Below are 18,783 nucleotides of genomic sequence, written 5' to 3' on the forward strand. Positions count from 1 at the left end.
AAATTTGAGTCGCTTTACCGTCGCCTCGAGAACCTTCATGGAGGTGTGGTGGCAAACAAAATTCTATCACTGAATAAGAGACAAACATTTCCAATAGTCTTTGATGAGGTTTATTTTCTTGCAAGACAAGGCCAGCAGTCGTACAGTCACACAGAATGGCTGCAGAGTGTGACAGTGAAGGGAGGGCATCCTTCATCCTTTATAGTCTTGACTCCCAGAATGTTGTCTTTCTAGGCTAATGATGGTATTTCAACCATATGTGGAACATCCTTAGACGTATCCATCATATTGTATCCTTGAGTGGAGACCCTCCTGTCACGACCAACACTCTTTACTATTCCAATACAATTTGAATTCCATATTAGAATATGGTTTGTGTGTGCTCTTTTACTGTCATATGTTGGTCACACAAATCTTACTGTAAGTAAATATAAATAAAAAAAATTAGAGGAGAGAATAAAAAAAAAGAGTAAAAAAAAAAAAGAGTAAAACAGGAAAAAAAAATATATTTTTGTGTGTGTGTGTTTTCTGTGTATGAATAAAAATGTGCCAATGTATCCACTGGTTGTGTCTTTTGTGTTCATCATGTGAAAAGGTTTGTGAGGGGGGGAACCACAAGCAACATAACTTACCAGTTTTGGAAATGTTGTTTTGAATTTATTGCACCAGTGTCTTAGACTATGTTGTAGTGTGTGTGATTTTGAGGGCTTGTGTGTCCTGTCTGAGGGCAAAGTTTGGTTTTTCAGCAAGAGTGAATGGTTTTGAGTGTAGAGCTTCATTTTGACCTGAAAATAGGATGTTTGGGGAACTGGGTGAGACGTTATGGATTTGTGTTTATAGTTTTGAGAATACGAGGCATAGTTTCAAGAAATGTGTTTAAGCAATCGAGAAAAACTGTAATACAGAACATCATACAACACAATAACATTTAATGTAATAAAATGAGAGAACCAAAACTTATATAAAAATTTAATTAAATTACACAATACAATACATAATGAATTGAACTGAATTATGAGATGTAATATATTACATTTTTATTAACACAAAACTACAAGCAAAATGCACATCGTTTTAGGACATTTATAGAGCTTTTTAAAATACACAACAATACAAAGCAGCTTTAAACAAACATACTCTAGTATGTATTTACTTTCCTAAACACTTTTGTGATAGTCCTCTGGCTATACATTGTGGAGATTTAAAAACAATTAATGTTGAGTTAGCTGTGTTAAAATATTTAATGAACTGTAAGGTTAAAGTTTTTTGAGAGCTAATGAGACACAAATAGATGCAGTGTCTTTTGCTGTATGTAAAGTCAGATCTTTAGTTTGAAGTAAATTCATGTTGTATGTGCAGTCAATTCTTTGTGGAACCATCCTAAGGCCTAGATGATGCAGTCAGTCAGTTTCCCCTTTAGATGGTGCGGTCGTGACCTGGTAGGTGAGGAGGCTGGACTAGGTGTCATGGACTGACTTGAGGAACTCTGTAAAAACACACAAACAACATGTCACATGCAACTGTACACTTGCAGTCCTTAGTGCTATGGAACATCACTCACTGTTTTTGCTTTGATATGCAAACTCAAAGGTGCAACGCAGCTTCAGACGTAGTTAGCTCGTTGAACCTGGGTGTCATGGATGGACTGACTCGAGGAACTCCGTAAAAACACACAAACAACACGTCACATGCAACTGTACACTTGCAGTCCTTAGTGCTATGGAACATCACTCACTGATTTTGCTTTGATATGCAAACTCAAAGGTGCAACGCAGCAGCAGACGTAGTTAGCTCGTTGAACCTGGGTGTCATGGATGGACTGACTCGAGGAACTCTGTAAAAACACACAAACAACATGTCACATGCAACTGTACACTTGCAGTCCTTAGTGCTATGGAACATCACTCACTGTTTTTGCTTTGATATGCAAACTCAAAGGTGCAACGCAGCTTCAGACGTAGTTAGCTCGTTGAACCTGGGTGTCATGGATGGACTGACTCGAGGAACTCTGTAAAAACACACAAACAACATGTCACATGCAACTGTACACTTGCAGTCCTTAGTGCTATGGAACATCACTCACTGTTTTTGCTTTGATATGCAAACTCAAAGGTGCAACGCAGCTTCAGACGTAGTTAGCTCGTTGAACCTGTGTGTCATGGATGGACTGACTCGAGGAACTCTGTAAAAACACACAAACAACATGTCACATGCAACTGTACACTTGCAGTCCTTAGTGCTATGGAACATCACTCACTGTTTTTGCTTTGATATGCAAACTCAAAGGTGCAACGCAGCAGCAGACGTAGTTAGCTCGTTGAACCTGGGATGTTGTGACATTAAAAGGCCATTTTAATGACACACTCCACAAGATAAGATATATCAGCCCAAAAGTGACTGAAACCTTCCGTTCGTCTCAGTATTATAAGGCTGATCTGTACAACAAAAGATAAAAAATAAAGTTTATCTGATCTTCTTGAAACTCTGGATTCGGATAGAGGGTGCTGAGGCGCAGACAGGAGTGCACGATTGGAGGCTCTAGAGCCTTCCAGAGCTGAGATATGGAGATTCCACAAAGCATTTATTCCATTGGGGCAGACAGTGAAATTTTGGGATAAAATTTGGCCCTTTTTGCAGCTTTTTGTTTGAACGTTTTCTGGAAACCGGGACTAATTAGAGCTATTACAAATATATCTCAAAAATGTTATCAAATTAAAATTCTAACGTCGTCATTCAGCCATGGGAAACTTTTCTTCTGTGGACACAATGTTTTTTCGAAATCTTCAACTGTGGCCTGGCATCTCGGAAGCTGAATGAGTGGCCGCTTTCTGTCGGTTTCCTCACTCAAAATTCTCATATACATTTCCTAGAAAAAAAAATGCTTTGTAATTGTCTTACATATATAATATTATATATTATATAACAGACTTCCATTTATTTGACATCTTACCTCTTCTAGCTCCAAGATGTGAAAGCGATCCACTGAAAACTGATTTTTTTTTTCAATTTCTGTAAACACGTTTGGATCAGTCACAAATCTTTGTCAAAGTTACTTATTCAACTTTTTTAAAAGCAAATCAAATAAAGCATACCTGTGCGTGATGCATCACCTCCTGCCATGTCTGTCTTCAGGCAGTAAGAATCATGGTCATCATGAATATTCACTGAAAAAGGTTGTATATGTAATATTTTAAATTTGCCATAAACATTTACTTCAAAAAGTGGACCATCTACTGTAATGTACTGCCTTTCTCACCATTCAGGTTAATGTCACGCCGCAGGAATGGTTTGAGTTGGGACACATTGGTTTTCTGGCAGAGAATGTTGCCTGATTTGTCTTCAAGTGTAGCAACTCCTTTTCCGGTAATGTCTTTGACTACAAAAGGGCCTGTCCAGTTCCCCTCTAAACGTCCACCTTTGCGTCCCTCTTTTCTTTTGTTTGCTTTGAGTACCTCCTCTCCTTCGTGGATGTGAAATGATTTCACATTTTTTCTTTTCCGGGACTCGTACTCCGCCTTTTGCTTCCCCTGTGCTTTTTCAATGTGATCCCGCACCTTATGAAAGTAATGTATAACTTTCATAATAAACAGACTTAATAGAATACCTTAAATACTGTGAATTATTACTTAATTATAGTTCATGCTACAGACAATTACCTTTTCCTGTACTGCTGTCACCTCTACTATCCGTGTGGGCATTACAATATTCGGATCCTCTGCTACAAAGCAATCTGTCTCAGATACTACCTTTGTGTTTAGAACCTCTGGCGTGATTGGGTGCCGGTGAAACATCAAAAAGAATGGTGTATACTTTGTAGAGCCCTAAAAAAAGTGTATCAACAAATGACATTTACATAATCAATTGCATATAATAATTTCTTTTTTAAGCAGTTCCAATCACCTGCTTTGAGGTGTTGATGGCATACACCACATCCTCCAGTTTTTCGTCCCAGTCATTCTGCATGTCATTGCAGTACTTTGACAATGCCCTCTTTATAGTCTGATTAGTCCTCTCATCCTGTCCATTTGACTGAGGGTGGTAAGCTGACGTGACACACTGCTTCACACCCAATTCCTTAAATATGTCCTCATTTAGCTGTTATCAAAAAGGTATGCAAGACATGGTAGATTCTTATAACATATAGCCAAAAAATGTAATAATAAAATCTTCTTAACTAAATAATAATAACCTGGTTCACAAACTCCCTCCCCTGGTCTGTGATTATTCTTTCAACTATTCCATATGCATTAAATGCTTGTAAGACCCCTGTAGCCACCTCAACTGCGGTCTTACACTTCAGGGATTTGGCGAAAACCCATTTGGAGAAGAGGTCAGTCATTGTGAGGACATAAATGTTCCCCTGAGGACTGGTTGGAAATGGTCCCATCAAATCCATTCCTATTACAGTCCAGGCTTTAGTGACCTTGATAGGGTGCAACACTGGAGCCACTGTTTTAATAGTATCAGTACGCTGACACTGTGGACATTGGGCAATCTAAAAAACAAATTTGTAGGTGTTTGCAACATCACAAACAACAGAAACACATTACTTTGTACAACTACATCAGGGGTCGCAAACTCAACATAGGATCTTGAGGACACGACTATTAAAGAGGCTACATGCGAATTATCTTACCCACTTCATGACGTCCGGAAAGATGCCTTTCCAGTAGTATGCGCTTGCAATCTTATTAAATGTCCTTGTTATCCCCTGATGCCCACCTGTAGCTGGGCTGTCATGACAGTCCCGAAGGACTCGTTCCTTCTGTTGCTCATCCATGACAACTAGACGGTTTGATCCGTCTGCAGTCTTGTAATAAAGATGTCCACCTGTGTGTTAGAGACATAAAGAGGTAATGTGAGGGAACGCAACACACCGTATTTAAATCATGTTATTTATTGAAGAAAATATTATATAAAATTAGTTGTTTTATCATAAGCAAACGTAGCGGATACTGTAAATTACAGAATACATAACACATTAAAAGGCAATGATATTTTTTCTACTTCCCCTGCACAATGAACTTCTTAGCAGAACGCCTGACAATTCTCTTCTGTCCGGTGTCGGCGTTCCCTTGGTAAACTCCACGCTCCAGGTACTCCTTCACCTCAGCATGAAACGCAAACTGTAACATAACTTTAACGCAAAGCAAAAGTAATGATATTAGGTTGATTAAACGTATTAATTGTGCAGTCAATCAATCCAAAAAATTAACTAGATTAAATACACTTTTTTTCTGATTAAGTGCGATTGATCGCAATCATAAACACTCAAGTTTCAGTAACACTGTATAATAACATTCAGTTGTAATTCATTTAGTATTATTGGTTAGTAAATGATTAACTAATCATTTACAAAACATGAATATGCGTTTCATACATGTTCAATAAATAATGTTATTTTTTTGTATGTATGTAGCAATTAGAGGGTGCAGAAAGTGTTGTAAATGTCTTGAATACACATACAGATCATTTGTAACAGGTAAGTGTAACACATTTACAAGTGATGAATAGTTTACACTTTAGATTAGGAGATGCATAAAGTGTTGTAAATGATTTATTCATGCATTTACACATCTATAACAGGTGTTGAACACTGTAGTGTGTACTGCAGTCTAAGTGTTGACTGGTGAGGGTATAGACAGCTGTCTTCTGTAGTGTAGTGTGTAGTGTAGTGTAGTGTGTACTGTACTGCAACTGCAGTGTAAGTGCTGACTGGTGAGGGTGAGGGTATAGACAGCTATCTTCTGTAGTGTAGTGTGTACTGCAGTGTAAGTGCTGACTGGTGAGGGTATAGACAGCTGTCTTCTCTGAAACATATGGAGTCTTTAACCACTGTTCACCTGATGTGAGCAAAACATACAAAAAATGTAACATAATGAACATTTATGAAACGCATATTCATGTTTTGTAAATGATTAGTTAATCATTAACTAATCAATTGTAAATGGCTTATAACTGAATCTGCACAACATACATAAAATAATGAACATATCACTTATTAATTATTTATGAACGCATAGTCATGTTTCATAAATAATTAGTTAATCATTTACTAATCACTTGTAAATGACTTGTAACGAAATTTACATAACATACATAAAATGTTATTATATCACTTGCTAATAATTTATGAATGTTTTGTAAATGATTAGTTCATCATTAACTAACCACTTATTAATGACTTACAACTGAACGTTATTATACAGTGTTACCCAAGTTTCTATACGTTTTTACTATATTTTATCATTTAATAACTTCACATTTAATCTCCAGATTAATGTAGAAACAACATAAAATAACTAAATAAAGACATTATATTTTAAATACTTGTTTAATGACATTTTTTTTATATAAATGAAGGCCAGTATCACTGATACTAATACAGCTACTGATGTCTTGATAAATATGGGAAAAACAAAGAAATTGAATAAAGCGATCAAACACTCTGCACTGCATAATTTATAAATTAGATATAAATTAATCCTTATTAAAGCTACAAAGGTTCTTTAGTTAGGAGCAGTGAGTAATTTTCTCTGTTCCCATTGTTATTTGATTGACCTCGAGTGAGACAGCTATATTGGGTGCTGTCCCTTTAAGACCTGCGTTGCCGACTGCCAACTGCTGCGCAGTGCGCACCATAGGTGCGCGTCTGTCAGGACACGTGTGTGTCTTTTCGCGCTCGAATGTTGTAAAACCATTTGCTTTAATAGCATGATCAATGTAACGCTAGCTAAAGGATGACAGAAAAAAAATAAAATAACTTGGATAGCACGAGTTATTAATATATATATATTAATATATTCAATGCAACTATGCGCAAGTGCTCAAACTCGTTTTGATGTATTTATGCAAGTGCCTATAACGTTAACGTTACACGAGCTGAGGCCTTTAATTTTTAATTCTTCATTCGGAAACAAAGACTTTCGTCCAAATTGTATTAGGCCTATAACATTGCAAATAGTTTTTCCGAAAAAAAAGCATGCTCATGCAAGAATTATGAACTTAGTTTTAAGTATCTATAACGGTAAAAAAATTATTACAGGCCGATAATTGCGCTAATATTAAAATATAACTACAATTAAACATTATTAAAATACACAGGGTGATGGATATACTTACTGAGATGTTGAATGATGAGGGGGAAAAAAACAATAATTAATATGAAGTTAAATTGATAATTAAATTGTATTTTTGAAATAAGTAAGGTAAATGTATTGGTCGCAGAGATGAAATTGTCCAGAGATGTTTGGTCACAGAGATGAAACTGTCCAGAGAGATGCTCAGATGTCCAAAGATGTAATTTTCGCAGAGATACTTGGTAGAATTTCTGACGAAAGGGACCTGTGAAACATGACAATCGTATATATAGTCCCGCATTTTAAAAAAAGAAGTGATGAGGCATTCTCATTGGTCATTTTCAAGTGTCTGTAAAAATGACAATATTTTATTGATGAGTCGCGTTAAATTGTTTTAAAAAACCTGTGTAACATATATATATTGCCCTTTCGATGTGTGCAAAAATATTGTAGATGGTAAAAAAACGTTATCTCCAATAGTTTTTTTTTTTTGTAATGTACAAACGGCATGGCAATATCATCTTTGCATTAGAATATACAGAACAGGTGCATAAAAGAAATACAGATACAACAAGAAAAATTATAATCATAGTATTACAGTTTTTCTTGATTGCTTAAACACATTTCTTGAAACTATGCCTCGTATTCTCAAAACTATAAACACAAATCCATAACGTCTCACCCAATCTGATTGATGTGTGTTAAACTTATAGTGTTTCCACCTGAGTAATTGTGTGCTAACTGAGCTGAAGCTGTGCTGACTTGAGTGAACAATATTGAATGCTAGTGCTTTCTAAATGACAACATGGTCTAAGCAATGAGAAATGAAGGGATTTGTGTGTAGAGTTCTGCAGTGACAGTTCAACAAATCTGACTCATGTGTCAAAACAGGGAATAGTGTTTATAGTTTAGTGAAATGGGTGTGCTTTTTGATAAATGGCGTTATGGTTTTGAAATTTTAGTTCAAAAGCCTGGTTATAGTGATTAAGCAATCGAGAAAAACTGTAAACAAAAAAGATGGAAAGGTTAAAGGGGCTTGGTTGTGTTTTTGTTTTGTAAATCATATTCTTTAATGCAAACACTATTTATTGCATTCTTCTTTTTCATTACTTTAAGGGCTTTTATATAAGACCTAAACAGAACGCTCTACAGATCGGCGCTTTCGGTATGTCCTTAGCACCAAGTGTCATCCCAAAATTCCATCGTCCACGAAACCACTATTTTGCACAGTGTAACAAATGCTTCGTGGGATCTCCATATCTCAGCTCAGGAGAGGTGTAGAGAACAAGGAGTTGCACTCCTCTCTATGCCTCATCACCCTCAATCCGAATCCAGAGTTTCAAGAAGATCCGAGAAACTTTATGTTTCGACCCAAAAAACCCCACAGGGCCCTTATAGTTTTTTGGGGTCGAAAAATAAAGTTTCTCGGATCTTCTTGAAACCTTGGATTCTGATAGAGGGCGATGAGGCGTAGAGAGGAGTGCAAGTCCTGCCTCTCTACACCTCTCCTAAGCTGAGATATGGAGATCCCTTTTTAAATATGTACAAATAACTTTTTAACGTATGCTTTTCTGGTAACAGGGCTGACACAATGAGCATGTCTCTCAGATATTACATAAACTCAAAGAAAAGAAGCGAACACTTGTCTTCTACCATCAAAGGCAGATGATGCAAGCAGAAGTAGAAAAATCATACTGAGGGACATGCCAGTTTCAACATTTCTGCAAGATGCTTTGCACAAAAATGGGATTAAAATCCTTTAAAAACAAAAGAAACAGAAATTAATTTATTCTTATATTATTATATTATGGAAACTAAATTATAAAATATTTTATTTGTTTTATGGTTTATTAAGATTTACAGAGCTTTTTTTTCCCCTAAGAGACACAAAATGGCACGTTTACATATAATGACCCAACTGTGATAGGACTCATTAGATATTGCTTGATGCTGCAATATTTGTTTTACCTACAAGAAGGTTTTGTTTTACCTAGGACAGAAGGAATGGGTGGATATTCCAGAGCAACTAGGCAATTCTGACTGACCATTTGCCATCTTGGTTTGGAGGGAAAAAATTTTTTGAAACACAACGGCTTGCCACTTGGTTTAAATTTATATAGGATGATGCACCAGGGTGGGTCCACTGAAGAGGATGATGTGCAACTATGCCATCAAAACCCGTGCAAATGTAAGATTTTTTTTTATAGCTGTCCACTTTAGTGACCACTATGCATGAAAGGGTTAATCCATATACAACAGCGATTAATCTTGCAAAGTACGTTTTGGTGTTACTGCTATCATTATGTTAGTAATTCATTAAGTTAACTATAAAGTGTCGCTATGTTGTGAGAAGGTATTCCTTTGCAGAGATCCCAACCGTAACTAAGCATTTAACAAACAGAAAAAAGTGACATCTCATTACCAGATGTTCTCCAGTCCTAAAAGTAAAACAAAAACACAAACAATCTATATTTAAAAGATCTTTTAGAAAGTCATGGTCTCTTTTGAGCCTTTGTCAGTGATGCTTGATTTCTTTCAAGACAACATACTCTGAAATACTTCCCATACATGAAAAGAAAAATACATGCCGTGTTGGTGATATCATATTATATATATATATATATATATATATTAAAATATTCTTACATAGGCTATCTAAAATAAAATGACACAACCCTGTCTCTTTTTGTTAAATTTCAGTTTTATTGATCAATAATAGCAATAATGAAAGTATAAGTAGCCATACAAGTCAAGAAATAAAGTAATTAAACGATTCAGTCAAACATAAGTCAGCAGGCACAACGTTAAAGATAAATAGCCTAAACAATTTAACGTTATATAAAGTTATAAAACTAAACTTTGCCCCCCGCCAAAACGAAAATGATAGATTAATGAGATCAAAGATCGTCCGTTATAGACATAGCCTACACAAGACGAATTATATCTCATGTTTAACCACTCCACTAGACTCAGCGGCAGACGTCAGCAGCTCTAGCCGAGATAAGACTCTGCCAGGCGGGATACGTGAGCGCTGAAATAGGCGCTATCTGTATAAACAAACAACATATTTGAGATTAAAATAACTACATTCTCGACTGAAAAACTCTTAAAACTACATTTCGTGACACAATAAGAGTAGTATTTTTAAATTTCGCGGTCTTTCTCCTGCTATTGACGCAACTTGAGATTTTAAGTATTAGCTATAGAATATACACAATTTACATATCCAATATACAATTTAATTTAATTTTACCTTGCATATAACAGCGGGATTTAGCATTCTACATAAAGCTACCACATAATAACACTTAAACAGCTCACGTTAGCTACAAGTTATCGCGAGAACAGATTTAGATCAGGCATACTACTGGCATACTAACTGGGTCCTCAGGGTTACAGAATACTATAGGGTTACAGAATACTATACCACACCGGCAACAGGCCAGCAGTGCCATGATGAGGCCACATTTGGGCCAAGTCTGTTTGCTATGTGGGTATAACCTATTTTACTGATTTAATCCCGCAGTTTTCAGCTCCAGTGTTTCCCCCATGGGGACCTTCCACACTGGGAGTAGTTCTGGTCTACCAACACGGGTGCCGTCCCATGGACAGCTCCAGCCTAGGTGGCTGGAGGGCTCTGCACCTCTGTGTGGAACCTCTTGTCTGCCCGGGCCAGGGTGGTCACTGTGTCGGCACTCCCTGTGGTCGTGGGCGTTGATCCCTCTCAGTCTGGATGGCCCCCAAAAGTGACTTTCTTTGTCTCAGGGTCAGCCTCTGTGAAGCACGTTCTGTAACTTTACGTATGAAAAGTGCCATATGAATATTGTTTGATTTGAGTATACTATATTGAGTATACCTCTTTGTTTTTATTTTCAAATGTTTTTCTCTTAACCTTTTCTTTTACTTGGAATCTATTCTTAGTTATTTCTAATTGTGGTTTGTTTGTTTTCACAGGACGTCAGCCAAGAAGCATTGAAAGAGGACTGCAGTAATCACATGATGAAGATCATCGTCATCCATCCCAATGTGGCACAGGAAAACCAAGATCCCATGAACGTGTCAGTCATCATAGAGGGGACAGAAGTTCTGGAGGACTGCGGAAGTGTGACAAACGCTTGCCTCCTGCTCATGGGTGTCATCTATGCCGTCAACTTAAGTTACCCACTGAAACTGAAATATACGTTTGAAGTATTTCAGAAGCTGTTTCTTCAGCTTGACATCCTTAAAATGTCACCAAAGGTCTAGTCTCTCCACAAGAAACTTTTAGCGTGAGTGTGCCAGTGTTATTTGTGCTTTTGTCCAGCACAAACAATCTCTTTAGATTTTGTCAGTGATTTCAAGTGTTGGTCAGTTTTATATAAGCTCTGTTTGTTCTGATCACCTGAGAATGTCAGCAAATGTCCAGTCTCTCCACAAGAAACTTGCCAGTGTTATTTGTGCCTTTGTCCAGCACAAACAATTTGTTTGCATTTTGTGTCTGTTTTCTGACAGTGATTTCAAGTGTTGCTCAGTTTTATATAAGTTCTTTCTGTCCTGAACGTTCTGAGAATGTCTGCAAAGGTAGTGATTGCAACTGTTAATGGACAGAGTTGATGTATGTATTCTTTACTGTTCTGAAAGTTGATTAGAAGAAAGGGGACAGTGCACGCTGAGTTTTTGAATAGCATGTTTTTTTTCCCATGCTAAGGCCAGCTATCTGATTGGTTGAAACGTACTCGGTTACCTAATGTAACCTCGGTTCTCTCTAGAAGAGGGAACGAGTATTGCGTAAGTAGCTTACGCTTCGGGAAAGTTCTCTTTCTTCGAGATCTGAAGCCAAAAAATTATCCTTAATTTTGCATTTATTGTCAACACAGTGCAGCGGCAGGCAGACCAAAGCAAGCTGTATAAGCGTGCTCATTGGCTGCCAGGCGGCAACTGCTTAAGCCTACCAGTGAGCCCGGCGTGACGTCACACCCAATGAGGGCGCTTCGCGCCCTCCACACCCTTCTAACCGTCAAGAAGGGTGTGACCAGTGTGTATATATTGAGGGCTCACAGGCTGAACTCTGGTTTTCATAGTCTGAAGCGCAAAAGCTCGTGGCGCGTCACGGCAGGTTACGCAATACTCGTTCCCTCTTCTAGAGAGAACCGAGGTTACATTAGGTAGCCGAGTACGTTCTCTTACGAGAGGTTCTCTCGTATTGCGTAAGTAGCTTACGCTTCGGGAACCCATTGTCAACGGCGTGCGCGCCGAGCATCCAACACATGAATCCCAGGGAGACCGGGGAAAAACATAACGTTGAAACAGGTGGCCGGTCGGGCCCACACCTGTACTAAGCACTTCACTTCACATAAAAGATAGAGCGGCATAGCCGGTCTGTATACATCAGTGGAAATGGTGTGGCCGGCAGCGCGGGCCCACACAGTGCATAAACACGTATAGGGAAAGGGAATAGAGCAGAAACACTGGTCTATTTGTGGAAAAGAATCCTTCCCCTAGTGCCAACCAGAAAATTAACCAGTATGTGGACATAGTCTGCGCATAAGCGACTGGGCAGCATACATGCCACTTATACTGATAACAGTTTAGCCTGCAGGGCGGGAACTTCCAGGTTATAAAACCTCACGAATGTAGATGGGGAGGCCCAGCCCGCCGCCATACAAATATCGTGAATAGAAATTCCGCTGGACCAGGCCCACGAAGAGGCCATGCCTCTAGTGGAGTGGGCTCTGACACCCAATGGACACTGCAGGTGTTTGGAGGCGTAAGCTGCTGCAATCGCGTCCACTATCCACCTGGGCAGGCTCTGTTTCGAGGCGGCGAGACCCTTGGTGCGTCCGCCAAAAGAAACAAAGAGCTGCTCGGACCGCCTGAAAGCGGCGGAACACGTGATGTAAACTCTCAGCGCCCTAACAGGGCATAGGAGGTTATCACTGTCCCCGTTATCGGATATTGGCAGAGCCGAGAGGGAGATGATTTGTGCCCTAAAGGGGGTACCAATCGCTTTGGGAATATACCTGTGTCTCGGTCTGAGAATGACTTTAGAGTCATTCGGTCCGAACTCAAGACATGCAGGGCTAATAGATAGCGCGTGCAGATCCCCCACGCGTTTTACTGAAGACAGAGCTATCAGAAAAACGGTTTTGAGCGAAAGGTACTTAGGATCCACAGATTCAAGCGGTTCAAAAGGAAAAGCCTTCAGGGCCTCCAGGACCAAGGACAGATCCCAAATAGGAACCAAGGGGGGCCGCGGGGGATTCATCCGCCTGGGTCCTCTGAGGAAATGGATAATAAGCTCATTCCTTCCGATTGCCCGGCTGCGCGTCGTCTCAGCGAACGCTGCAATAGCCGCCACATACACTTTGAACGTGGAAGGGGACCTGCCCTTTTCCAACAGCTCCTGTAGGAAGGAGAGCACTTGCGGAACCCCACATGTGCGTGGATCAAAGCTCTTAGTAGCGCACCATTTAGAGAACACACACCACTTAGACGCATAGAGCCGTCTCGTGGAGGGAGCTCTAGACTGCGTGATCGTGTTCACGACCCCTTCTGACAGGTCAATGGGTATCCGTTGATTACCCATGCATGCAGAGACCATCGCTCCGGATGGGAATGCCAGATTGACCCACCGGCTTGAGAGAGGAGATCCTTTCTCACCGGGATCGGCCATGGGGGTGAGTGCGACAGCCTCACCAGCTCTGGGTACCAAATCTGGTTCTCCCAGCGCGGGGCTATAAGGAGCACTGGGTGCTGTGTTACCCTGATCCTTGTTAAAACCTGTGGTAACAGGGAGATCGGGGGAAAAGCGTACAGCGGGAGGCTGGGCCAGGTCTGGGACAGCACGTCCTCGCTTTTCGAGAAAAATTTCGGGCAATAAGCGTTGTCTCTCGACGCAAAGAGGTCGACCTCCGCTCTGCCATTCTCCCGGGGGAATGATGTCTCTGGACAGTCTGTCTGGACCGACATTCAGGTGGCCCGGCACGTGCGTGGCTCTCAGCGAGCGCAACGAGCGGTGAGCCCACACGAGAAGGCGTTCTGTCAGCTTGCACAGGTTCCTGGATCTGACACCGCCCTGTCGGATCACATAGGATACCACAGACATGTTGTCCGAGCGGACTAGCACATGGTGATCCTGTATGAATGGGAGGAAGCACTTGAGCGCGTTCTCGACCGCTATCATCTCCAAACAGTTTATGTGGAGGCATTTCTCCTGGTCTGACCACAGGCCAAAGACCGGTTTGCCCTCGAAAGAGCGCCCCAACCTGAGGTGGAAGCGTCCGTCGAGATAACTTTGCGGTGTGAAATGGCTCCCATTGTCACTCCCCGCTGGTACCAGTCGGCCGCTAACCAGGGCTTCAGTGCTGAAAACGCAGCTCTGAGTCACTCTGATTCGAATGCCGCCGGAAGCCCAGGCTCTGTGAGGCACTCGGGCATTCAGCCAGCGTTGTAGCGGGCGCATACGTAACAGACCCAGCTGAAGCACTGCTGCAGCTGAAGCCATACAACCCAGCATCCTCTGAAATGTCTTGAGAGGTGCGGTGCTGCCCGGCTGGAAGGACGCGGCCAGGTGTCGAATGCAGCGCGCGCGCTGTGTTGACAGGCGGGCCGTCATTGCCACAGTGTCCAGATCCAAACCCAGAAAAGAGGTTGATTGACTGGGCACTAATGAGCTCTTGGTCCAGTTGACCGTGAGCCCCAGGCTGTCCAGTTGGCTTAGAAGCACTGTTCTGTGGGCGATGAGTTCGGCCTCTGACTGTGCTAGAATTAGCCAATCGTCCAAGTAGTTCAGAATGTCTATGCACTTCGTAAATGTACGGGGTGCCAACGACAGGCCGAAAGGCAGGACGGTGTACTGATATACCTGACCGTCGAAGGCGAATCTCAAGAATGGCCAGTGACGGGGTATTATCTGGATCTGAAAGTACACGTCTTTTAGATCGAGAGATATAAACCAGTCCCTCGGGCGAATTTGCGCGAGAATTTGCCCGGTTGTGAGCATTTTGAACGGTCTTCTCATAAGAGCCTTGTTCAAACATCTAGATCCAAAATTGGTCTGAGAGCTCCGTCCTTCTTGGGAACGAGGAAATAACGGCTGTAAAAGCCCGACTCGCTCATAGAAGGGGAAACCGGTTCTATAGCCCCTTTGCACAGAAGTGTAGCTATTTCTACTCGAAGTAGATGTACTACTTCTCCATTCACTCTCGTCTCGGTACGCGCCTGAAAGCGCAGGGGGCGGCGAGCGAACTGCAGAGTATAGCCCTTTTTTACTGTGCTTAGCACCCATTCTGATGCGCCTGGAATAGCTTCCCACGCTTTTGAGTGTGAAGCCAGGGGCAGAATGGCCTGCGGGCTTGAGAGCTCGAAACGGAGGGGTGGGCGCAGCGCGCGCGCTCTTGGTGCTTAGATACGGCGGATCGCACGCAGCGATAGCTGGCCGTTTTACACACGGTGTCCCGGTGGCTTGGACGGGGAACATATAGTGTGAGGCGCAACGTGCGAGGGCGGCGTCGGGGCGAAATGTTCGTTAGTATGTGTGAGCGCTCGAAGGCGGGCACAGGACTTACATTTAAAACATGACCGGTCGTGAGAGGCCGTGTGACAGAGCGGGCAGTGAGTAGGTGTGGGCACGGTGAGGTGGACACGTGACCTACTTTTAACACTCGAGCGGCTTCTGCCTGCTTTGTGAGAGTGGGCTCTGTGAGAAACATGGGATTTATAGTGCTTGTGTGCAGGGGTGAACACGGAAACGTGGGCACATTCACTGCATTTGAAACACATACGGCGTGAGCCGTGCAACCAGACATTATGCTCATTTGAGATTTCTCTGGGTCGCCGTGAGAACGGTGGTTGCGCGCAGGCGAGCGGGTAGATATACCGGCTCGATGACTGCGAAGTAAACATCTGCAGTAGCCGTGGCAACGGGGACTGACAGAGCGTGAAGCATTGACAGTGGTCCAGCCGCAGCGGGACTTAACCATCTTTTCTTCCCTCGTGTTTAGATGCTCATAAATACTCGAGCACCATGAGTAGGAGTGGTACGAGAGGCGGGTTCATTTTCTGTATGTAAGAAAAACTGGCCGCGAGCTCGGAGAAGCGAACAGCATAAATTTTTATCTGCCGCGAGAGCCGGGATCGAACTCGGGTCTCCCGCGCGAAAGCCTATGATTCTGCCACTGAACCACAGGGGAGAACACATTATTTTTCAGTTAGCGCAAAGATATAAGTTCGTTTGCAGGCGTGCGTGTATAAAAACAGGCTCGTTTACTGCAATAGTAATATTTCCAGCCGCCTGAACTTAAGAGGGGACTGAGAAATGTGTGAGAATTGGCGGTTTGTCCGGCCACAGCGGGACTAAAACACTCTCCTCTTTTCGCCGGTGAGTGAGGCGCGCGCGCTGAACGTTGCTCGTGACCGTCCGCTCTGTTATCCCTTGTGAACGGCGCAATCTGCGCGGCCCAACAAGGGGGAGAGCGGGTTCGCTTTCTGTATGTAAGAAAAGCTGGCCGCGAGCTCGGAGAAGCGAACAGCATAAATTATTAACTGCCGCGAGAGCCGGGATCGAACACGGGTCTCTGGCCGCGAAAGCCTAAGATTCCACCACTGAGCCACAGGGGAGAATACAATAGCTTATGGTTAGAGCGAGCATATAAGAGAGCGTCTTGTGACGGCGTTTGCTTGCAGGCGTGCGTGTATTTATAACAGGCTCGTACACTGCGATATGAACAATTCCAGTCGCCTGAACTTAAGAGGGGACTGAGAAATGGAGGTAGGTCCGGCCACAGCAGGACGAAAACACTCTGTTCTCCTTTTCGCCGGTGAGTGACGCGCGAGGACGGAGTAGCTTTCTTGTAACGTAAAGAGAGCTCCAATACCGTCCGCTTCTGCCATCCCTTGTGAGCGGCGCAGTTTGCACGGCTCGAACAGAGGGAGAGGAAGCTCGCTCCGAGACCATCCGCTTCTGCCATCCCTTGTGAGCGGCGCAGTAGCGCGGCTCGAACAGAGGGAGAGTGTCTATCTCATTCGCCTCATCCTCTGACGCGGCGGCGGCACGGGCGAGAGCCGGCGGTTGAGCGGCCGGGAGGGGGGGCGGAGAGGGCGAGAGAGAAGCTCGAGGGAGAGGTTCCGGCGAGCTCCTCAGTCACAACAGTCTCCGGTGGTCTCTGCGAGCGGCGCTTCTTCTTGCGCGGCCCGGCAGGGACAGGCGGAGCGACAGCTTGGTCGAAAACTTCAAGTCGAGCCCGCAGGGTCGACATTGAAAGTTCCTCGCACTCGGGGCAGCCGCCCGTAGAGAGTGCGGTGGCGGCGTGCTCGCGGCCCAGGCAGAGAGCGCAGAAGAGGTGGCGGTCTCCGTTGCTGAGCGGGGCGCGGCACGAGCCGCAGGAAAAACGAGGCATTTTGACAAAAACGCCTCGTGCTCTTTTAGAACAGTGAGAGAGAGTGTGTGTCGCAGGGCGAACACACACAGCAGTAATAAAAGGATATGTCGCCGGATAGCGTAGCAGGCACGGATGGCTGAAGGCGGCGAAGGCGGCCGGCTTCCTCAGGCGCTGTCCTAAGCTTGCTGGTCGCTGGTTTCGACGGCGGCGGCTTCTCAAGATCCAGCGATGCGAAGAGCTTCGCTGAAGACAAGAAAATCAGAGTTCAGCCTGTGAGCCCTCAATATATACACACTGGTCACACCCTTCTTGACGGTTAGAAGGGTGTGGAGGGCGCGAAGCGCCCTCATTGGGTGTGACGTCACGCCGGGCTCACTGGTAGGCTTAAGCAGTTGCCGCCTGGCAGCCAATGAGCACGCTTATACAGCTTGCTTTGGTCTGCCTGCCGCTGCACTGCGTTGACAATAAATGCAAAATTAAGGATAATTTTTTGGCTTCAGATCTCGAAGAAAGAGAACTTTCCCGAAGCGTAAGCTACTTACGCAATACGAGAGAACCTCTCGTAAGAGAACTTGTTTGTAATAGAGCCCAATTGATGGAATTACAGAATTGGAAGGGAAAAGTCAACTCTTAACACTGTATTCCTTTGTATGCTGGAATATCAGTCCTAAAGTCAGTTGGTGCTTTGTTATTCCACATTTAATTTTTCAAATTCTATACTGCTTTACTTTTGAGCTTTATAACGGTCTCTGAACTCCCTTGATGTATGGACTCTATGTATATGTATATATGCACTGAAATTTGCGAGCAAGAAGTTCTATGGCCATGTTTTTGTGGTTATAATGTTATGTAGATATTTTAAATATATCTATGCCAGTTCGACTGTGAAATAAAAGTGTCCCTTAAGCTGCAAATATTTGTTTTGGAAAATATTGAATTATTATTTAATAGAATAATAAAAATATTTACTTAATTCGATTAATATTAACTAGTATATGCATAATAAATATTACTTAAAAATTTTATAGAATATAACAAAGAAAAGATGAGTAAGAAACACAAAGAAATATCAGCAATGTTCACTTGGGTTTTGTAATTGGATGCAATGGTAATCTGAGTGAAAGTTACAATCTATAGATGAGTATTGCCAGTGCAATTTACTTGTGTATTTTACATAAAAAATAAGTGGTTCTAGTAAGTAAATATTACTTAGAAATAGCCCGAGTAAAGATTACAAGCACTTTCTGTGTGGAAAAAGTTGCCTAGCGTTTTTTAAGTAAATGTCACTCCAAATTTTTTTCAGTGCATTATTCTTAATGAATCATCTCTTTGAAGAAAATACATTA

The 18,783-nt window shown here is 42.4% G+C and overlaps 2 long non-coding RNA genes across 2 annotated transcripts; both read right to left on the bottom strand.

Annotated features, from left to right (window-relative positions):
* Window positions 1–1,012: 1,012 nt before the first annotated feature.
* Window positions 1,013–1,745, bottom strand: LOC311081165. The gene is made up of 2 exons (XR_014605814.1): window positions 1,562–1,745; window positions 1,013–1,486 (listed from the first exon to the last, which is right to left on the bottom strand). It is a non-coding gene; the product is annotated as an uncharacterized lncRNA (long non-coding RNA).
* Window positions 1,746–1,774: 29 nt separating this feature from the next.
* LOC311081173 lies at window positions 1,775–2,431 on the bottom strand. The gene is made up of 3 exons (XR_014605821.1): window positions 2,084–2,431; window positions 1,910–2,008; window positions 1,775–1,834 (listed from the first exon to the last, which is right to left on the bottom strand). It is a non-coding gene; the product is annotated as an uncharacterized lncRNA (long non-coding RNA).
* Between the last annotated feature and the right edge of the window lie 16,352 nt (window positions 2,432–18,783).

The sequence above is a fragment of the Abramis brama genome (genome assembly GCF_963993115.1).
Source record: "Abramis brama genome assembly, chromosome: 4".
In the NCBI taxonomy this organism is placed as follows: domain Eukaryota; kingdom Metazoa; phylum Chordata; class Actinopteri; order Cypriniformes; family Leuciscidae; genus Abramis; species Abramis brama.